The following is a 19,288-nucleotide window of genomic DNA, read 5'->3' on the forward strand; positions in this document are numbered from 1 at the left end:
ACCCACGGTGTGTGAAGGAAAGATACTGCAGGTCCTTCCTTCCTGTCCGACTTTACAATCAATAACTACAAGTGGACTGCACATACCAAAACTGACAACTCACTCATGTGCAATATCAATGTATAGCAAACTGTTCAATATCAATATTCCCTATGTGCAATATTACAAATTTAACAGTTCAGTCTGTCTACTTACTACTGTCTAATATATTTAGCTTTTAAAACGTATGCTACTCATTATTTCACTATCCAATTTGCTTGTGTAGCACTGCAAATGTTCCCACTGTGTGACTAATTAAGGGTTATCTCATCTTATTTTTTCTCCCTTTGCCCCCTATCATTCTCACCTTTATTTTCATTACTTTATCTTATTTCATTTAAAAATGTTTGTCATTTAAAAAAAAGGATTTTTTTTTGTCTTCTCGCAACTTTAAAAGTGCAGTTGTTTTTCTATCTATTGCATAATGTGTCCTTTAAAAAGAGAGCTCACTTCTGTTGTGTATGATGAAGGCTCATGCTGACTAACATCACCCAGCACATGAAGGATTTGAACTCCTCCCCTCAGGGAAGAGATACAAGTCCATCGGAGCACAGCCCACAAGACTGATGTTTTTATCCAAAAGCCATTACTGCACTGAACTCTGCACTGAAATAACACACCTTGTAAACACAATTGTGCATTATGCCAAATTATTACATTTATTTTATTTTATTTATTTATTTATTTATTTATTATTTCAACTGTTGCAATACACAAAACTCTTTTACTCTTTAACTTTTTAACATGCATATGTTGATAATCGTGTATGTGATTTGCATGTGTGTGAATGTTAGATGTTAGATAAATATAAATAAAAATAAATATATTTTGAGCACCGTCTCCAGTAGTGCACCTGAATCTCATTGTATGTATCATGCAATGACAATAAAGGAATCTTATCTTATTTGCATCAATGTTTCGGCCATTAATTAGTAACTATCTCAGCAAGAGGTATTTGTTCTGCTTTTCTAAGCAGTGAATCTGAATTGCATTGATGTTTATCTCACAGTTAATCGTCAGGTAACCTAAGGTATAGTCTATATCCACGACATTCCACTTCCGGGATTGCTCGGAAGCGGTCACTCTTTTCGTTACCCTCCGATTTCTTTGTGTTAGAATTTTAAACTCCGGTGGATTTATGAGGACTATGGTTAACTGCTCCTCAGATCTCTGCAGGGTAAATCCAAAACAAATACATTTTGCTTAGAGGCTACAGTAAGTGGTAAAATTATTAAAGACATCACTAGACCAAGCATCTTAAAATTACATATTGTTTTCTGTATTCACATAAAGAAAATACAATCCCAGTTAATGAATATGTCATCAGCACTTCCCACCTGTATAATGTTGCACAGAAGCTAGTTTTCTAAGATGTAACATGCAACCAAGGTTTCAAATTTAGCTTTTCTTTAACGTTTCCTTTACTTCTCTCTCATCTACTTTCATTACCATATTTAATTTTAAAACAAATGTGAATAAAATCTGACTCCTTCCAAATGGCTTGAGAATTAAGCTGAAACCCATAATTAGATGCCAGCTAAGCCCCTTGTGTGATAGTTTGAAAGCATAATTAATATTCATGTTGTTAGTGTGTAAGCTACAAATCCCTGTTGAGTAAGTGCAGCATTCTTGTCACAACCGGCTGTTTATGTGGAGAAAACAATAGGAGAAAGAGCCACAGTCAGCATCTGCCACTTAATTCTAGTGCTTACAATACAAAACTCAAATCATGAGCAGCTAGTTATCTGTAAACAAAGTGAGAGTATGTAGGAAATTGTCTCTCAGAAGATTTCAGATTACTGTTTTCTAATGCAGCCAATCAGCACAAAGAAAAACAAAAGAAGCACATACTGCACCGGTTAAAAACATTGTTGTTCTCTGTTGAAATGATCATGTCTTTATGTGAAAATTACAGCTTGCACAAATAGAAGTGGAAGAATAGCGGCTGAAAAACATTCATCTAGTCTTGAAATTTTCAGAAGATATTTAAAAGTGCAGGTGTTTTAACATTGCCTGTAAAGATGAGTTACTAAACTCTTTCTACAGAATGGCCAGTAAAATAAATTTGCATTTTTTTTTTCAATTAAGAGCCATCAATAATTAAAAGTTACATGCTTGAATGAAATGTTGTCAAAAATGTGTTTTTGTTTCATCTACCGGTAAACTATTTTCTTAAGTGAGTTAATGGAAGAGCCTGAGGTAACATTACTATGATTATTACATATTTGATGAATGTTATGAATGTGTAATTCATTAAAGTTAAAAAAGAAATTGCTTTAGAGGAATTGCTCCAACAAATTGCAAAATAATGAAATGTATCCACGAAGAAGTTGTTTAATGATTGCATAGTACAGACAGACAGTATTCAGGAAACACAAACTTTTAATCTTAGCTCTGAAAATGTTTGTACAGTATGTGAAATATGTGTAACTCTAATTTTAACCTATGGTATTTATACAGAAGATGTTTAATATTTTTAGATGTTATGAAAATTAATGATACAACAGAGTTCAAACAAACTTCCAGATTATTTTCTAGACCTACAATAACAAAACACAAAAATGTCCCTTGCTTCTTCCATCAGTTTCTTAAAAGCCATTCACCAAGTTTTCATAATTTTATCCCATACTTTCCAAACTCTGGAATAGAGCTAGTTTATTTTCTATCTACTGTATTTGCTATCCTCTCTTCAATTTTCAAATAATCTTTTTTAACTGATTATATCAAAGTCTCCCTGTCTTTTTTCACTTTAACAGAGCCATGCAATATTGCAGGGTAGTCTCTCCAAAGTCTGCAGATGGTGAAATGTAAAACATGTCAGTACAACCTTATCCTGAAAGTCCAAGTGGCCTTGCAGAAGCATGTTGAGCAGCCAAGAGGCTTGTGGCACACAGCAGGGGCTGGAAGCTAGTCAGCTAGCTGCAAGCCTCAGATGCCAAAGGCACCATAAAAAGCCATTCACTACCACTGCAAGGTTCAATGCAAATGAACAATAGCAGGCAAGCTCCCTTAGACTCTTTCTTGCTTTCAGGAAGACTTATACAAGGAAGATCTGCATGGCTGCCAAAGTACTACTGCCCTCTTTTCACTTTCAGTTCCTGCAGGATCTGATTAGGAAGAATGTCCACGGCTTCTGCCATGACCGCTGGGAGCCCTCCTTCCAGAAGCACCTGCGCTTACAAACTGAAATCAAAAACCTTCCAGTTTGGCTGAAGCAAGAGAACATGTAAGCCTTGCTTGGAGATGAGCCTGGACACACACCCAAACACACGCTCAATGGTGTTTTAAGCCCCCAACGTCTCCTTCCAGGCAGCGCTGCGACTGTTGACTTCAAGGCACCTGACCCTAACCTTAACCATAACCATTGCATAATTTTATTTTGGCCAACCAAAAAAATTAAATTTAAAATAATTATTTATTTCAATTATTTATTTTGTAATGTCTCCAGAAGAGAGACCAGGGCAGGTGTGAAGGTGACCTTTTATTTAAAGTTGTAATCTCCTGCTGTCCGTCCTGTCCAGTGGTTCTTAACTTTTAATATCTGGCCTTCTTTTAAACAGCTTTTATATAACCGAACCCGGTTTTTAAGTGTTTTAATCACACCAGTGGTCCCCTTGTGCCCATGCCCAAACCTAACCATAACCATAACCATAACCATTGCCTAATCCTAGTGCCTTGCAGGCAGCGCTGCCTGGAAGGAGACGTTGGGGGCTTAAAACACTGATAAACCAAACACACTCCCGCATTCACCCCTTTTGTATTGGTCCACTATTTAAATGCCCAACATGATCCTAAGTTCTTAATGCTAAGCTGTACCAAAAATAATATTTACTCTACATTAAGGGTTTCAAGGGAAATTAAACACAGTCTAAACAAAAGTACATACATGTGTCAAGACAGTACAGTATCTGAGCCCATCTATCAACTTAAGAATCATCTATCTAGTACAATCCGAAGACATACTGACAAGGGCTTGTTTTGGCATCATGTATAACCGGTTTGCATAATTGATTAGCTTACCCTTACATTTGACCTTGACTTAGTGAGTCTAAAAAATGATCTCATTATTACTCCCTACCTTCGGGCTTGTTTTGCTAATAGTTGCAAACTGTTAAACATTGTGCTGTTAGTGTTCTCCCTCAGCAACTATACAGCCAGCAACAATACAGCCACAAATAATATAATACAGCATGCATTACTCTCTGTATTGTTCATCACGTGGGTGGCAAAAATCCATAACAAAAAACATAAATAACAGGATATTCTGGATATTATTTTTTTATGCCTGGTACTTCATAAGAAGTAGGAAGTATGATGACTGGACCATGGTAGAATTAAAATAAAAGTACAAACGTATTAATTAGCAATACTAAATTGAGCAAGGCTTTTAAATTGTAAGTGTTGAATATAAATACTAAATCAGGAAGGAGTTGGGAAACCATGAGGCAACCCAACATGAAAACAAACATTCAGTAGCAACCATGTTTGTTATATTATACAGTGTAGATACTGAGCAAGAAAGATGTACCTAAAATGGATTCTTCAACAAAAAAATTACTCGCTTCAATGAAGCTTCACTCAGCTGTGAAATTAAGAGCAATCAGTCTAATGAAGTATTGTGTTCCCAAATTTAGAGTATATACACCGCAGCGTCCAGTCTTGTCTTTAAGCTTTAGTCTTCATGCATCAAAATCAACTGTAGCTACAAAACGTGGCTTTGTTTAATTGAACAAACAGCAGCCCTATGTTTTTGCAAGCTAGTTAATTAACCATCAGGCTGTTGTTAATATTTTACTAGCTAGCATCAACTGCACATGCTAGCTTGTGTGCTAATCAGATGACACAGTATTGAGTAGCTTTTAGCTAACAAACTGTCGTTAGCCACAAAAGAAATTGGTCAGCCAATATATGTCGCCATCAAAGATATTAAACACATTGAAAAGAAAGAAATAGCCAAGAGCTGAAGACAATATTATGTTAAACAAAAGGTGTGTTTGGTTAACTAACAATCTTTCATAGTGGAGATTTAAATAATAAACCACCTTCACATTTAATACAAATTAAAGCATTGCAAAATGGAATACAGACACAGCTTGATGCTATATCAAGCTTATAGTTATTGATCAAATACACCATGACTTGTACTGTATACTTTGTAAAATAAAAGTGTGACAGGAGCCCTGTGGCTAAAACAGCAAGTGTGTAGTTTCACAGTGAAATGGTGGACAACCTTTTGCCTTTAACTCTGACTACTGGGGCACAATTCCTAACTCAAGTTCATTTTTCATTTTCAGCAACACAGAAGCATGAGAGATAGCAAATCAGAGGTGACAAAAATAATATGCAGAGGTCTATCGAAATCAAAGACATCCCAGTTGGGGTTTTTCCACACATTTGCAGGTAGACATAGAAAAGAGAAATATACAGGTCTTGAATACCAAATGATTCTCAGTACATTTCATAAATGGCCTTAAAAATCCTGGAGACAAATTGACCATTTTAGGTAATTTCCCCCACCCCACTGCTGATAAATAATGACACTACTGTAGCCATTACATAATCTCACTTTCTGCAGTATGTTTAGTTGTAGCAGCTCCTCTGCTATTATGGGCACTCAGAAAAGAGCAATGTAGGAGAGGAGGCAGTGTTCATGTCCATCTACTGTATACAGTGTGGTTTCGACCTTTTAATATGTCTCTATAACATTAAATATTCATGAATTAATAAGCTCTCTTGTGAAATAACCCAGACTGATACAACTTTGGCAGAACAATCTTGTGTTCATGTAGGACCCCATTTCTCATAATAAGAAGCTGATCTTTAAGATTTGAAAAAAAGCTTTAGCATTTTGAGTATCAATACTGTATTGTGGTGTAACATTTCAAATCAACCATGCACAAAGTGACATATGCTACAAGTAAAAAGTTTTTTAACTAACACATTAAAAAACACTTAACTGATAGTTTTAGCCACACACAATTTAGTCCCAAGAGTCTCAGTTGGACCAATTTCATGCTTCTGTGATCGAACAAAGTACGCAAATAGATAAGCATCTGCAAAAAAAGTCCAAAAGATATGCCCAACATCAGATATCCAAAGCAATCCGGTCCCTACCTCTGTCTTTGGCCACACATACAGTGTGCTCTACTGAGCAAGGGCATGGCACAGAAGAACAATAACGCTGCATGCAAACAAATTAACTGTCATGTACTTATGTTAGTTAATTATGAAAAGGGCTCGTGCAGCACATGCCGCAATCACAGTCCCACAATGCTCCTGGTTGTGTAGTGGCCAGGAGAGTCCTGCTACTTTGTGCTGAAAAGGTCATCCTGCCTCAGCCTCTGTGGGGGCCTGTGGCAGTCGCACAGAAATGTAAATGTCCCCATGTGATGTGACAATTAATTTGACTGCTGTTAACAAGGTAAGTACATCAGATGTGGGCGCATCTGTTCAGAGGGACCTTGCTTCTTCCTCTGCTTCCTCCCTTTTTTGTCTTTTAGTTGAGATGGAGCTGTTGCTGTACCTCCCTTTTCAAAGCCAATTATTTTGTTCATCAGAATGTAACGATGTGAGCTATTTTTTTCCAGCTCCTTGTCACCGACTGAGCACAATTAATTTAATGCAGAGGCAAACGTTTTCCTCAAGACTCCTCTTTCTCTAAACTTAATTGGAAGCGTAAATGCTTTGCAAAATGGCGCTGTCACTGAAAGTTAAGCGTGTGTCCGTGTGTGTGTGTGTATGTGTGTGTGTGTTCATGTCTGTCTGGCCGGCTATTTGAATGTCTGTGTGCATCTAAACATTTGACCTGTCTCATAGTTTTGTTTACTTCTCTTGACAGGACATCAAAATGAGTATTACTTGGAGGAAAAGGAAAACACAGTGTGAGTGAATACAGAACGCCTGTAATTGGGTCTTATTTCACAGCCAGACAACACAGAGAAGAGCGACTTGGTTTGCATGAGAATTACAACAACTGTTGACTGTTATTTTGATGAGAACGACTTTGACTATTCAACTCTTTTATAGCAAACAACCAAATGCACTCCACAGGGGTATAGGTACAAAGAAATCTGGGCCTCTCAAAAGGAATATTAATCTGTGTTTGGGATATTTGTGGCATCCCTAGAATCCTGACATCTAAACTCAAGTAGTGAAGCAGTGACAATTCATTAAATGTGAAGATGAATAAATGGAGACATTTTTCAACCTGGGTCTTATTCTTGTAATAATAATTTTGCCCTTGCCACCTCTATTGTAGAAAGAGACAGATTTGAAAATTGTGACTCTGAGAGAGCAATGGAAAATCACAATGCATTCTGCTCATTAGGAGTACACCACCAATTTAGCATTGCAGTCCTGAAACATTGTCAGACTCACAATGAACTTTTTTTTTCTAAAGGAGCGAAGTTAATGCCGCAAACGTCTTTTCTATTCCACACATTCTTCTTCCTTGTCAAAACCTGGCACCTACATTTCCCACAATGCATCTCCACTGCCGACAATTTGGACGGAGATTTGGTTGTGTTATGCTAGTAGCAGTTAATGTCACCACTAGGCTCAAGCAGAGAAGAGGAGGTCTGGTAAACACTTCTTTCTCCACAGATTCAGATTTTTTTTACATTTTTCTCCAGCCTTAAGTGACATCACTTGAGGCAAGTTATCAGATTTGACGTAGCTCCCTCTGGAGCAAACAAAGGCTTCTTCCAACATTTTTCACATATGCAGTCACACTCCCAAAAACCTGTAAACAGACATTAATGTGCAAAATCAGATAATAAGAAATAAAACAGATCAAAATAAAACACTTGCTGTATTTTGAAGATGACATATGTTTTGACAATACGTTTTTACAAATATGTCCACTAATAAACCCCCTAATCCCTCTCACAGATATCAGCCCAATTATCCTAAAGTAAGAGTTCTTTGGGCAAAGTCATTTAAACATTAGGTATATTAAACGTATTAAAATGAAAACAGATAGAAGTGTGACCTTCTGAATGTCAGGTTCAATGGATCATTAAAATTATCTTGCACATTCGTGGTATAATACAAATCTAAAACTGAAACTATATCCCTAAAGATTGTTATTAATTAACATGATATAATATTACCACTACCAAGTTTCACATAGTAGGCTTTACTCTATTTGCCTGACTTGAGGAAAATATTATGAATTAATGGAGTTAGGAGCTTATGTTCCGTATCTCATCAAATAGTTTCTCATTTAAACCATTTAGTAGTTCTAACATCTGCTTTATTGCCATTAGATCCCATTTCAACTATAAATAAAAGCTATAAATGTACTGAAACATGCCGTACAGCTGCAGCACAACCACAGTATCTTGTTATAATAAGAACATCCTCTTGTTATAATAAGCCACTTTTTTCACGAGACTGTAAGCTCTGGATCTCACAAGCCTCATCTGAAGGTTAGACAGAGGAACAAAGATAGCGGAACATGCTGTCCCGTAAATAATAATGCAGCTCTCGAATTTCACTTCACTTTTCTCTCTCTGATAGAGTAGACAAAGTCCTTTGTAGTATCCGCATACTGATGACAATCCCAATAAATAGTATACTGCTTAGCGAGAGCACACTACCATTGTGTGTTAACTCTGAAAGGAGAAAAAGTTGACTGGTTCATTTAGCAGAGGAATTGGCATACATTGCATTTTCTGTGACCGCTTCACAATAAAAGCCACCCTGTGTTTTAGCAGTAGGAAAGGTAGTAGGTAATGTTGGGTTTGGATAAACTGATGCAGCTCTGATACAGTGTAAAGAGAGTAAACAGTAACTGATGAGGCTGTTATCAATGAGATGAATTAAAAACAGTAAAACGCTGGATTACATGTAGGCATCGTTTCCAATGAATCCCTTTTGTATGTGAAGGTCATTTGAATCCTGTTCACAATGGCGGGCTCTGCCAGTAACAATGACAACTACTATATAGACTCTATATAGTAGCTTTCATATCTCTATATATTATAGAGAGATAATATAAACATATCGAATGGCTATTGCAGAAAATATGGAAACCATAAATGAATAGTATTGAAAACTTTGATTGGTCTGATTTCATGAAATGCTTGATTATAGCTTAAAGACAAATCAAAGAACTAGCCATTTGTCTCCTAATTAGTCTATATCCATGACGTTTCACTTCCGGTATTGCTCCGGTGCCGCCGGAAATTTTGCCGGATATCCTTCTCGGCTGGATGTCGGTTACTTTCTGCTTTCTTTGTGTTGTAATTCTAAACTCCGGTGGATTTATGAGGACTATGGTGAACTGCTCCTCAGATCTCTGCAGGGTAAATCCAGACAGCTAGCTAGACTATCTGTCGAATCTGAGTTTTCTGTTGCACAACTAAAACAACATTTGAACGTACACATGTTCCACCAAAACAAGTTCCTTCCTGGCTATTTTGCAGAGGCACCTTGGCTCCGTCCAGCGCTTAGCGTCACACATGAGGATTGTGATTGGTTTAAAGAAATGCCAACAAACCAGAGCACGTTTTTCTCCCATCCCGGAATTCTGTGTGAACTAGCTCGACCCTCCTCCGCAGCACTGTGGAGGAAGGTCTGGCAATGCGAGACTATCTCCTAATTAACTAAATTAAGTCTTCTATCGCTTTAACCCTAAACTGTTAGAAATTTAGATGGTACCAGATATTGATGGTTTTTAGTTTTTTTTAAAACCTCTCAGAGTCAAACATGAGGATTTTCTGCAGGGTGACTGCTGTTCATGTCAGTTAGGCTGCCTTAAGTCCCAACAGGCTGCTGTGGGTCAGTCAGCTTGGACAGAGTGCATCCATTGAAGGGGACAAAGGGAAGTATAAAATAAAGGTGTCACATAAACACATTGGGAGATCCATTCAATTGAGCCTGATATCTAAAATGCATGGTTGACCTTTTTCACGCATAGTGGTCACTACAGTGGGAAACCATTCAAAAGCCATTTCCGTGCATATGCATGGGTTTTGATGGTTTAATTGCACATCAGCCACCACAGTGGACATTGGTCTGTCATTCCATACACTGCCACCCACTGGCCAGGTGCTGTAAGTGCCACACAAATTTCACAGATCCAAGATGGCCGACATGCAGACACACATGCTGAGCAGCCAATCCTTCTATGGTAGGAGACCCTTGCAAGTAAAAAAACTGTTTTAACATCAAGCAACACCTAAGGAGTAATACAGTTGTGAAATTTTCCAAGTATTGATTGCCTGCTTGGAGAAAATTATGATTAAACATCTGTCCACTATATTGGACGTCATGCGTTGCCAGCTATGTTTCAACTACAATTCATACTATTACAGTGACTTTTTTTCTTGAAAATACTTAATCTGCAGTAACTGTTTTGGCAGAAAATCAATTAATTTATGTTATTGGAATGAAACTCGTAAATATGAAAAGATATAGAAAATGTTCAGTTCAACAGGGGGCGGGGGTTGTGGCGTTATGAGCAAGGCTCAACGTTTTTGGATTGCATTGAACGGTATTAGAATATGTTATATGTGAAAACATTAGTTTACATAGTTCTAAATTTCAATAACTCAAATGGATGCAGTGAAATGTGACGTGAAAAACTCCTTGAAAATGGATGTTTGAAAAAAGTGAAGTTCAACTGTTTTTGTTCATGCCTAAAGAACAATAAAAACACTTGGGAATAAAAATTCTGACTGAGGTTTTCATAATTCATGCATGAAAGGGTTGATTTATCTAACTTACCCAGCCCACACAAGCACATTTCCAACCTTTAACCGCATAAGATGGTGAAAAAAAATCCTTCCCTGCAATGATTTTACAAAACCCGTATATTCATTGCTGATATTAGCAAACACAGACGACGCAAAAAAGGCTTTGAAGTACATTGTCATTTTGAATTATTTGATATAATCCTTCCACCTCAAGCTTTAGATTTGTAAATGTAACCCATTTATTATAATGAGCATAAAATCCACTTACAGTTATGTGTGCACATTCCATTTATTTTTGATTAAAACATCCTGCACGATTTCTGCAGAATCCTTGACAAAATGGTAATTAAAGAATACAAATCCTCTCATTGCTTTCATAAAGGAATTCAGAAATGCATTCAGTCAATAGTTTTTTTTGTATTGCCACCAGATCCTGTGAACTACCACACTGAAGTGTGGCCTTCAATCCTATGACTACATGACAAAATATCACCAAAAAAAGGATATTATGTTATATATTGTTCTTTAAATTACTATTTTCCTTAACAGAGGGATATCATTTATTAGTATCACCAGAAGTAGATGTATAACAGAATCACGATGACAATCATTATTTTGTAAAGTTTTGCTTTCTTTTCTACATTACTTTAGCTGCATATTGCACTTGATTTCAGCCAATAAAAAATGTACTAGGAAATATTGATTAATGCACCTCGAGAGGAAACTCGTTGGATGTGTGGAAAGGACCAAAGGCCCACATGTTTTGAGCTCTGCCTCTGATTGGCTCTTTATGTCCAAAGGCAATGAGTGGTCCTTGCACATTAATATACTAATATGGATACTCATTCTAGGCAATGAATTATGATTCTGTTTAGCTTTGTATCTTATTTAATTTTTAAAACTACCAATGGAAATCACACCGAGATTCAGCTTAGTACAGAAATGGAAAAATGTGTTTTTCGTTATGTGTTTGGCCTTGCTGGGACTGCTGATGTATACAAAGAGCCCCACCATGTCAAAAGGTTGATATGATTGATATTCCTTATTTCAGATGTTCATAAAGGGCATTCCTTTAACCTTGCGGGTCTCTTTCTGATGCAGCGGCATGGCTGATAAAAAGCACAGAGTGTGTATTGCAGTGAACCAGACAGCATCTCCCATGTTTATGGTCACAGTTTTATAAATGATGTTGGATAAGACTTACATTCTTTATTTACCTGCATATCTTCCACAACATCCATTAAAAGTCATGCAGCATTTAAGTGGGCGAAAGGTTGATTTTATACCAAATGACTGTTTGTCAATAACGATGTCATGCATTAATCATAGTTTATTATGGAGTGTGGTATTGGATTAAAAGGAATTATGCTGGCTGTGGTTTAATTACATTTTACTCTTCCCTGCTCTGCCCATGTGTTGGCTCCAATCTCTATCTATTTACTATCCAAGTCTTAAGTTAGACCTCTGCAGTTTCTCAATCACCTCACTGACAGTGAGGTCTTGGACACCCCCAGGCATTGATAATTAAGGCCTGACATGTTCTGCACGGCAACACGCTGACCGTCAAGCTTCGTTTATAGGCACAGATGCCAATGTGCTATGACACAGTTGACATGTAACGCTGAATGATATGGGAAAAACAGTGCTGTACAGTATGTTTATCAAAGCCACTTAAAAAGCTCTGTTGGCAAAATGAAAGAAGATTTAAACACACTTGGTGATAAGGTGCTATATTTTGCTTCAAGGAAAGTTTGATTGCTGTTCTTGGACACTGAATGTATTCTTTTGAGAGTGTAAAGAATTTTACCTTGTGCCTCCCAAATGCTTGGATGTGATCTAAAAAGTAAATTAAATGTGGCTGGGTTAGCTCAGTTGGTAGAGCAGGCGCACATATATGGAGGTGTATACCTCGACGCAGAAGACGATTTCCTACATGTCATCCCCCTCTTTCTCCCCTTTCATATCTATCTGTTCTTTCCATTAAAGGCTGAAATGCCCCAAAAAAATCTTAAAAAAAAAAAAAAAAAAAAAGTAAATTAAATTAAATTAGACAGTGCTTAAGGTGGAAACAGTGCACCAACCACAGTTATGATGAATGAATGGTGACAGCACTGAATTGTCTCCAGCGCTGTGTGTTACATGGGCTTGTACTGAATTCTGTCTGACAACTGCAGTCAGACACTAATGCATCAATAACACATTATTACTTTCCTGTCTGGCACAATCAGCCATAACCTACATTTTTGAGGTATATTTATTTAAGAAATTAGAGAGAGAGAGAGAGAGAGAGAGAGAGAGAGAGAGAGGGTTTTGCAGGAAGTCATGTAGGTGCTATGAATCCAAAATGCCACTAAAACCTACCACGAGAGTCACCTCTTTGGGCCGTAAATATACACATGAAATGTCTCTATGTTAATGCCTGAAGAGGGTGCAGGCACAGCCACCCGGTTTCAGCACCATGGACAGACCTGGACAACGTTAAGAATGTGATACTGTTATTTTGTTCTAAATAATGCTACACATTATCTTAATTTCAGCACCATGGACAGGGCATAGTGATTTTAAACCAGTATGATACTGGTGGGCATTTGTCCTAAATTTACAACACACCCTCCGTTTACAGAATACAGAATATGATTGTTTGTTCTAAGGCATGCAACAACCCTTACATTTAAGTGCCATGGACAGGGCTGGGTGAAATTAACAGTATGTTATGTCCAGAATTGTTCACCATTAACGATATTGTTCACTTTATAGAATGCTTACCGATTTGCAATGTTGCCTGAATGTCTAAAAAAAGTAATATTTTATAATGCAAATTGAAAAGTATTGTACAATCAATCGCTATTAAAGTCCACTTCATAGTGTGTTCACCATTTTGTAGTAGTGAGAATTATCAAACCCAATTTAGCCGATATAGTGGAGAAGGCATGGTATGTCTTTAATGTTCTGCACTTCTTCAGTATCAGCACCATGGGCAGGACACCATGATATTACAGTATAGCTGTATGTACTACATACTTTTTTGTATGTATGTAGCCTACTGTGCTATTTGTCATAGTTTGCTGTTTTTGTAGTTTGAATACAACAAAATCAACATACTTAACCATTTTATACAAACAGGAAATAATACAATGCTGACAAAGCATGTCAATCAAACTGCGACATCAGAATGTCACTGCCAATTAAACTTAGCTAATAAACAGCAAATAGATGTCATGTATTACGTTATGTTGTTGTTTTCTGAGCTGCTCACAAGACAGTTTTACCACCACGTGCAATTTCGCAACATTTTTATCAGCTGTGAGCATCTCCTTTATGATCTTCATGCAATGCATTATGGGAAGATAATGTCCATCAGCAGCCCATTTGAAAAATCAAACATTTATAGCATGCATGCTGACTTTTTGAGTCTCCTTAATTTAAAGTACTACAAGCCTTACACCTGATTAGAATTAGTAAGCAACATGTAATCGACACACAGCTATTGATGCTAGTTTGTTCTAAACTGAACCACACTCCCTAAGTTTCAGCACCATTGACAGTGCTGGATGATATTACTAATATGGTGTTGCTAATATTACTGATATGATGACGTTTTAATGTTTACTTATCCTCAATGTACTACTGTACATTCTCAGTACAGTTTCAGCACCATGGACAGGGCTGGACTGATACCGTTGCTACAGTCCCATGGACAGTGCTAGTGCAGAGCATGCTATAGCATGCTCGTATAGATATGATACTGTTTGTTTGTCCTGGATGTGCTACATATGTTGACCAAACACAACGCCTGTCCCTTCATTCCTCATAAGACAGCAGAAACACGCAGTGCATTACCAATGCCTGCTTCTACTGAATGGAATGAAAGCACACCGAGGCGCTGACACCGAGTGAGCTCTGCATCTTTAAAACAGGAAGAAGAAAAAAAAGAAGCCAAAGAAAAACACACAACCAGCTCAGTCATAACTGTGGGATGATAGGGACTACCTCTTTTTTACTTTTGGAGAGAGCCAAGCCGTTAGGAGAGCATTCAGCATCAGCTGTTCAACACTGGTCTCTCATTGCTGGACGTCGGGGCTGAATCAGTCACATGACAGAACTGGAGGCAGAGATCTAGAGAAAAGGCACAGCATTTCGGCTTGCACCGCCATACTGTATTTTGAGCCATATCACATTTTTATTGCAACATTTTACTCCCGCTCGGTGAGTACATTTCCAATGGCTTTTTTGTAAGCATTTTTTGTCTTTTTAATTGCCCCCCTTTTTTTTTAATTTTTCTCTCTTTTGCTGGTGTTTGAATTGAGCATTGACATGGTGGTTTTGAGCGTTTTTCACATCCAGGCTTCAAGTTTTTAGCATGCAGTTATTCTGATCCAGAGTGCCAAGAGGGTAATCGGTGCGTTATCGGGTCTTGAGAAAGCCTTTACTTGCTTGCAGTTTTGTTTCGAGGGTCGAAACCAAGCAGCTTTTGTCAGTATTGAGATTTTTCAAACAATTTATTGGTGGTTTTGAAACATTTTTATTTTTTTGTTTCTGTCGACTTTTGCTGTTGCTATGCTTTGGTTTGCATTTTGCAGTGTTGTTTGTTGCCTTCGAGTTTTGTGATTTTGGTGTGTCGGTGAATGTCACCGATCAACCCCTTTGCTTTTACTTTTCTTTATAAAAAAAAAGGAGTCATTTTTAAAGCCCGATGACGTTTTAACGTGATACTTTTCTTGCAGCTGAGCTCTCAGGTTTGTTGTTTTTGTGTTTCTCTCTTTTTTCGATTTCATTATACTTTTGCTGGTGGCAGTGTCAAGTATTTTTTGGATGTTATCGTTTTTCGACTAGATGATGCTGGGTGGACGAGGGGAGTTTTGATTCTTGGGGGAGTTCAATGCGTTTTTGTTTTCGGTATCAACGAGGATGAACAGACATTTTCCCTTTTGCAGGTATATAATATGAGTGCATAAGTGACACGTTTCTGTATTTACAATAAAGAATAAGGTGACAGAAATATGCACCTGTGGCTGACGTGTTCTTTTGTAAGGCTGGCCAAATTGCTCATTAGAGAAGGCATTATTTATCAATGTTATCTGAAGGTTACCTGATCTGATCGATCTGTCCGTAAAAAAAAAAGAAAAAGTGACGCGATCAACAATTCAAGAACAAGGATTGAAAATCACACGCAGGTCGTTTTGATCACAATGTGTTCTTTGTTTTGAGTTCAACAATCTTCAAGCCGTCGCAGCTGAGGAGTAAATGTAAGTAGCTACATGCAGGTCCCTCGGAAGGATGCACTGTAACGACTGTAACGATCACCCACAGATAAAGTCAAAACTCCATCCATATGTCGACTCGACAGGGGCAGAAATAACTATTTCCTTTGCTGCAGCAGGCTGTAAACTGCAGTAAGCTATGCTACCAAGTTGGAAAAATAATTAGGATAACCACAATTTGCACTACAGTATGTCAAGTGTAACGCTTAACTTAAGTGCCCTCCTTATTGCTGGACAAACTCAAATCTGCTTTTGTAGGCCTAGATTCATAAAAACTCTTGGATTTGTCAAATCTGATTTAGCAAAAAATGATTAAAGCCACTGACACAACTAGAAGAGGACTTAAGAGTAAATTAATCCTCCAAGAGGCAGGTTTAACTTCAGATTATTGGTGTGCCACAGGAAATGCAAACATGACTAAACAGTTGTCATGTAGTCTTAAAAAAGGGCATGGGTTGCATTATTTTTGTATTTTGTAGGCCACAATACTGCTGTGTGTATTTTCTGGGAGTAGATGTGAGCTACTCCAACATCACTGTGGCTCCATGAACCTTCTCTAAGTTTAGTCATCGAGGCCAACGGGTCAAAAAGTACTGCTCCACAAACCTTATCTGATTTTTTTCTGGATTATTCTAGGACTAATCTAAATCGCTGTTTCCTTAAATGCTGTCTATTGTATTGGCTTTTCTATTGTAAGAAAGGATTTCAGCTTGTGAATGAAAGTTCATGGATTTGCTTTATTTTGATCCTTAGGTATTCACTTTAACAGAACAGAGGTTTTGTCAGTGCAATATTGTAGGCCGATAAAATATATGAGAGTGGACCATTAAGTCTGGGTGTAGACCATTGAGTCCCAGTGTCATTAAACAAGCTGACGTGGTAGATCAGAATCAGTGCAGCTTAATGTGGTGAAAGGATAAATATTGAGTGCAAAAACTATAGTTAAACTTTTAATAAAGCAAAGTGATTAGAGGCAATTAAGATAATATGTTTTTATCATGTATTGAAAAGCTGTTATCATGTATTGATTTCCCTGTCTCCGGTCAAAACTAGTCAGCTCATAAAGCAGATGAAGAGCTCCAGAGAGGCTTTTAATGGTTGTCAAGTTGTGAGACAATTTAGAAACAGTATGTATACTTCTCGTATAGTCATTGCATTCAGTGTTGATTGTATCACAGAGCTGTCATCCATCAGGTTCGGGATGGGAATTTATCATCGTTAACTATTGAGAGGTGAGGTGTAACAATCCAATGGTTCGATTCTGCTGCAGTGATTCAAACTGTTATCATTATTTTGCCCATGATTAGATTTGATTAAATCTGCAAAACAAAGCCCTACACATTTTAAAAAGCTAAATGTATTCAGTCGTCAATAATTAAACACATTTAAGCCTTCCACTGAGTCACTAGTTGAAAGAATTACTTTAATTTTCAAGGCCTTTATTTTTAGCCTCAAACCACAGCATCTTATTGTGTCTATATTTTCAACAACTTCAAAGCAACACACTTTCCTCTTGTTCATCTCAGCAGAAAAAATCATCTGTTCAATTCAATCAAACCAAACCTTATACAATACATGTTTTTAGCTTTGTAAATAGTAACGGTCTCTATAAATGGATTCAAACATGTCAAATCTTGACTTTCAAAGCCAGAATCGTTGCATCATGACACATTGACATTTCTTCACGCCCCTAGTTGAGAGGTGTTTCTGCCACTCCGCCACAGTATGAGCTCCTGGACATCTCTCCTGCTAAGCATTATTATAGCTTCTATTACGTCCTGCGGTGTTGTGTCTCCCCTCCAGGCGGGTTTCCTGTTATCTAGGCCAAGCCAGACCTGCACAGGAGACTTACAGAGAAGTATGATAGCTCATAAATGGATATACCTCTGCTACCATGAATAAAACATTGCGCATGAGCAAATTGTATACACTAAGCATGTGCTTAACTATCAGAGTGTATCTGCGTCTGCATGTCTGTTTGGTCTGAATGTGAGTGAAACAACAGTTTAGCTTTCAGCATGACAGGGTTGGACAAATGGAAAACATAATTGATATGCTGTGTATTGCATCTTTCATACACATGGTGTGTGTAATTATTATGAGATGCTGGATTCAGTGAACACTCTAACCCATATAGATAATTGTTAGAAGCCTAGATGCATCTTGTTATATTTTAAACAGGCTTTGCCTCAGCCCGGCGTGTTTAGTGTCTGTTTTAGTACACATGCACATGCATACTTTACAATCTAAATGTCAACTGTTCAGTCCAAAGAAAACGATGAAACAAGCCTAACTTTAAGAGGACTGTTTTTACAGATAAGATGTTTGTTTGTTTGTTTGTTTGTTTATTTAGGATCCTCATTAGCTCCTGCATTGCAGTCACAAACTAAGACTGGCATGTTTCACTCTCTCAATAAGGCTTTTTCTTCCTGCTCCCCTTTAACAGATAAACAGCTTACCTTTGCCATGACTCATTCTACTGAAACGAGTGTTAAGTACTTTACTGTCCTTTTCTGAGCTGTTAATTTGATAAGTGAGGGGATCTTACACATCATATTGTGGGCAATTAAACCCATATCTGAAGAATAGGGTCAGGCTGAATGACTTTCCAGTGTCTATTATGGGAACCATTTGAGTTATAGTGCGTCACTTTAATGAGCCTTCTGCACAGACATGCTGAGACCTGATTGTACTATTCAGAATTTCAGATGAAAGTTTTGTGTTCGTTACATTTCATTAACATTCGGCCTTGAGTGCGTCATTCTTTGTAACTTGATAAGATTAGACGTTGGGGGGAAGTTAGAAAAGCAGTGATTCTTTTTATTCGACCTTTGATTAAAATGTAGAAAACAAGAGTGAGAATTAGTGTGTGTGCATGTGTTTGTGTAAGAGGAGTAACTCACTAAATGCAGTTTAAAAAGGAGGCAATTAAGCCTCAATCACTTCCATTTCTTCTTATCTGGAGCTCACAGAGGAATTACTCCTTCTATTTTTAGAAGGAATTAGGGTTCATTGATAAGGAGTAAAACCTAAACCCACAAAGATAAAAGAAAGATGGATGTTAGATGTTCCAAATGGTACAGTGAGGAAGCAGAGTTGGTGCTGTTTCACTACTTTGTGTGCAGATATCGATCCAGCCAACCCTGATAGCTTCCAGGCTACATCTGTTTCAGGTCGAGTTACCATATTCAATACAATTTTCTAATCATGCTGTTCATCCAATTACATTCATACATGCAGCTTCACATGGGATCTAAACATCCAGAACTAGTTTTCAGATTGCATATA

The 19,288-nt window shown here is 37.5% G+C and overlaps 1 protein-coding gene across 6 annotated transcripts in view; it reads left to right on the plus strand.

Annotated features, from left to right (window-relative positions):
- The first annotated feature begins 14,685 nt into the window (after positions 1-14,685).
- LOC116048585 (RNA-binding Raly-like protein) overlaps positions 14,686-19,288 on the plus strand; it is a 106,897-nt gene continuing 102,294 nt past the window's right edge. Inside the window, exons 1-2 of one of the 6 annotated variants that reach the window (XM_035998117.1) lie at positions 14,707-15,475; positions 15,573-15,673. The gene's annotated coding sequence lies outside the window, so the exon portion shown is untranslated. Of the gene's footprint in view, positions 15,674-19,288 lie in introns of all 6 variants that reach the window. The other 5 variants (XM_035998120.1, XM_035998119.1, XM_035998118.1 and 2 more) reach the window with 5 other exon arrangements.

This window comes from Sander lucioperca, chromosome 23 (assembly GCF_008315115.2).
Source record: "Sander lucioperca isolate FBNREF2018 chromosome 23, SLUC_FBN_1.2, whole genome shotgun sequence".
In the NCBI taxonomy this organism is placed as follows: domain Eukaryota; kingdom Metazoa; phylum Chordata; class Actinopteri; order Perciformes; family Percidae; genus Sander; species Sander lucioperca.